Here is a 3,870-nt window from a genome sequence, read left to right on the forward strand (position 1 = left end):
CTGGTGTCAAACTATAGATACTACTTTTCCTCCTTTATGCGCTAAAATCCCACACTGGGCTTTCATGAAATAAAGTAGATTATAAAGAAAAACAACTCACCATGACCATCCTTTTCCACGAGAGCGGTAGCTCTGGCTGACAGATATTGATAAAATAAGAGAGGAAAGAGCAGCAAATCAGTGGACCAAGGTGTTACGGTAGAGATGCCAGGCTGAATCACCACACACCTCCTTCCCTCAGAGGAAAAACAGACCCATCGTAATCTATAGTGACATTAGACCAGCATTGATGACACCTAGCCATGAGTTACAACTGAAAGCATCACTTGACATTTGTCACCAGAATGTCACAATCAGTCAGGGATGACAGGTGAAAGTTGATTTTTCTTTAAAAAGAAAGAAAAGTGGTAGCGTATACAACCTGTCCTTCACCAAGGAGAAGCTGAGAAAACTTGAATATCAAGGACAAAGGATTTAAGCCACAGGTCTGGGTGCCAATGAGACTGGAATAACAGCTCTTCCTCTGGGTTACTGGAAATTATTCTTCCTACAACAAAAATTAACTTAGAGCTTGACAAAATTAAATCGAAGTTCTACTTTTTCTTGATAGCTTAGCCAACTCTTTCTTGATGTTTTGTATGGAAATCTCGACTCTTCAGCTCTGCTTGCTTCAGCGCTTCCTGGTAGGTCTCCTTGACTTGCTCGTATTGTTCTCTGTGCATCAGAATTGCAGCTAGATTACTGAGCACCATGTGAGCGCAGGATGTTTTATCTGTTTTGCCAGATCTGATGCACTTTGCTCATAAACAAAGGCCTCATCAAACAGCCAGGTTATCCATCAGTACAACAGTCTGTGGGTCCCTTTCTCCGTGTATGTCTTCAGAAACCTGCAAAGCTTTTTCATACACCTTTTGTGCCTGTGATGTCTGCTTGGCGAGCAGAAGGCAGGGAGCATAGGAGTCTAAGCACGTGCCTAGAAGAAGGTGTGTTTTGGCTTTCTCTTGCGCTGACAAAGTATCTTCTGTTAGTTCCTTTTCTCTTTCCATTTTTTCCTCTAGAGTTGAAATGCAGAACTCACAGCCCGCACGAGCAAATTCCTGTCTACTCTGAGCAGCATAGATACTGGCCAGCTTTATGGAGATTTCAATTATTGCATTGTCTTCCTGCTCCATGCCCCCTCCAAGCAGGTAACTCATTGTCGCTTTAAAAAGTTTTTCTGCATTTTTAAGTTGACCATGTAGAAATGCTAAGTTGGCCTTCAAATCTTAAGTGTTGGTGATGGCCTTGTTACCGCTTTGATAGACAAGACAGAGATCTTCACACAAAAATAGCCCAGCCTCTTCTTGCTCATCTTTCACAATGCTCAACTTGGCTCCCTTCAGCAGCTGGATGATCTCAGCCTGGGTCTTATCCGGCACGTTCTCGGCGGGAGGGCTCCTCCTCCTCTGCCAGCGAACCTCCAAAAGCTGGTGAGCACAACCGCCAGCGGCAGCAGACTCGGAATGAGGGCGCGTCGGCCTCGGGCCCGGGCCTCCTGCCGTCCCCCGGGAGGGGACAAGCCAAGCAATGGGGTCCTGCCGTCCCTCCTCCCCGCCGCACTTTGCTGCAAAAGTCCTCTTTAAAGTATTAAAAAGCAAGATGTCACTTTGAGGACTAAAGTGGTTTGACCCAAGCTGTTCAGTATTTTCAGTTGCCTCATACACACTTGAAAGCTGGATAATGAAAAAGATGGAAGAAGAATTGATGCCTTTGAATTATGCTGTCCTTGAAGAATATCAAAGAATATATGAAGAATATCAACTATACCACAGACTGCCAGAAGAAGGAACAAATCTGTCTTGGAGAAAGTACAGCCAGAATGTTCTTTAAAAGCAAGGAAGGCCAGACATCGTCTCGAGGACTTTGGACGTTTTATCTGCAGAGTCCAATCCCGGGAGAAGGATATCATGCTTGGTAAAATAGAAGGTCAGTGAAAAAGAGAAAGATCCGCAGCAAGATGGACTGACCCACTGGCTACAACAGTGGGCTCAAACATACCTACTATTGATGAGGACAAGGCCACATTTCCTTGTTATTAGACATAAGGTCGCTATGAGTCAGAACTGACTTGAGGGCACCTAAAAACAACAATAACAAATTGTTTTGTCCATAATATAAAAAACCAGTTGATTCTACAGAGCTTCAAGAGAAAAAGGTTGCTACCCATGAATTCTAGAGGGAAGACAACAAAAAGATATGTTTATGTAAAGAAGGAAGCATTAACAAATTCTTCCCCTGCCTCCACCCTTTGTGTGCTTTAAGATTAAAACCCCCCAGTGCCATCGAGTCAATTCTGACTCATAGCGACCCTATAGGACAGAGCAGAACTGCCCCATAGAGTTTCCAAGGAGCGCCTGGCAGATTCAAACTGCCAACCCTTTGGTCAGCAGCCATAGCACTTAAACACTATGCCACCAGGGTTTCCAGCTTTAAGATTAAACTACTTAAAATAAACCACTTTTAGTGTGGTGGATCAATTTTGTGTGGCCTTTTGAGCCATGGTCTTGCAACTTCCACCAGAATTACTGGGTGAGACTGTGCAAATAAGGCATTGTGGCCCACCAAGGGGGTTGGTCAGTTTTACCTTAAAATATAGCTAATTCCAGAGCAAAGAGAGGATCCTACCACTACCAGGGAAGAAGATCCAGCATGTCCTTTGGACAAGGGATGTCTGTACTGAGAAGATCCTATAACCAGGAGTCAGAGAGAGAGAGAAGTAGTGCCAGAGAAATAACTGCAGGAGATGATATGGTGGGCTTCCTGGCCCACAGAGTGAGAAAACTGGGTGCCTTTGGACAGGAGGCTTCACTGGCAGAGTAGGGTGCCTTTGGGCATTTATGGGCAGAACTAAAAGAGGTTTGTAATACTTGCCGGAGAAGGGCATAGGCCAAGGGGCCTGAGAGAGAGGTGTGCCTGCTACATACCAGGGAAGAGGCTATTCTGATGGAAGGACTGTATTCTGAGTATTCCTGAACCCGAGTTATAACCTGTTGCTTCCCTAATAACCCCTCCCGCCCCGCCCAATCTGTGAGTTTTGTGTGACCATTGCAATGAATTATCGAACCCAGCAGAGAAGTAGAGAGTGCTGTGGAAGGGACGGTTGGTGTCTGAATTGGTAAAGATGGCGGAGACAGGAGGCACATCTGATCTCTGCCTCATAGGCTTAGACTGTTGAACTTGATTCACCTTCCCCCTTGTGAAGTTAGAGTAGGTCAGACACCACCCCCGCGCCATTTTTACACCGCTCAAAGGGCAGGCCACTTAAAAGTTAATCAAAATTAAGACCTCAAAATCGTAGAAGTTGCTACTAGAAAGAATTGCTGATGACACCTGAAACCAGACATATATAAATAATTAAATTTCTCATGGTCACAAAAAATCAAATGGCAAAAAGGAAAAAAAAAAAAAAAATTCTACAGTAGTGTCCCATCTTCCACTACCGAAGGCAAAAGAGACAAATGCTTCTTCTGTCAGAATTCTGACTACCAGTATGCTGGACTATGACCTTGGCTTGGCCAAGTGAGTGCTCTAGCGTAGAATTTTGAATTTTGGGCAAATGACACCAAGATGAAAGCAGCAATAGCCATGTTCTGGACAATGACAACAGTATCCTTATCAGATTTTCCTGCCAAAAGGCAGTTGTAGTAATTCCTACTTCTTGGTGCTCTAGACAGAATTAATTCCTGTCTGCTTTTCTAGCTTGGTCTTTCAGCCTTCCATTAATTCTGTGTTATTGTTCTTTGATGCTGTTGAGTAGATTCTGACTCATAGCCACCCAATATCCCATCCTGCACCATCCTTACAATCATTGCTAAGTTTGAGCCCATTGTT

At 44.2% G+C, this 3,870-nt stretch overlaps 1 pseudogene; it reads right to left on the minus strand.

Moving 5' to 3' along the window:
• Positions 1–408: 408 nt before the first annotated feature.
• On the minus strand, positions 409–1,364 carry LOC100670194 (tetratricopeptide repeat protein 19, mitochondrial-like; annotated as a pseudogene).
• Between the last annotated feature and the right edge of the window lie 2,506 nt (positions 1,365–3,870).

Source organism: Loxodonta africana, chromosome 2 (assembly GCF_030014295.1).
Source record: "Loxodonta africana isolate mLoxAfr1 chromosome 2, mLoxAfr1.hap2, whole genome shotgun sequence".
Taxonomy (NCBI): Eukaryota; Metazoa; Chordata; class Mammalia; order Proboscidea; family Elephantidae; genus Loxodonta; species Loxodonta africana.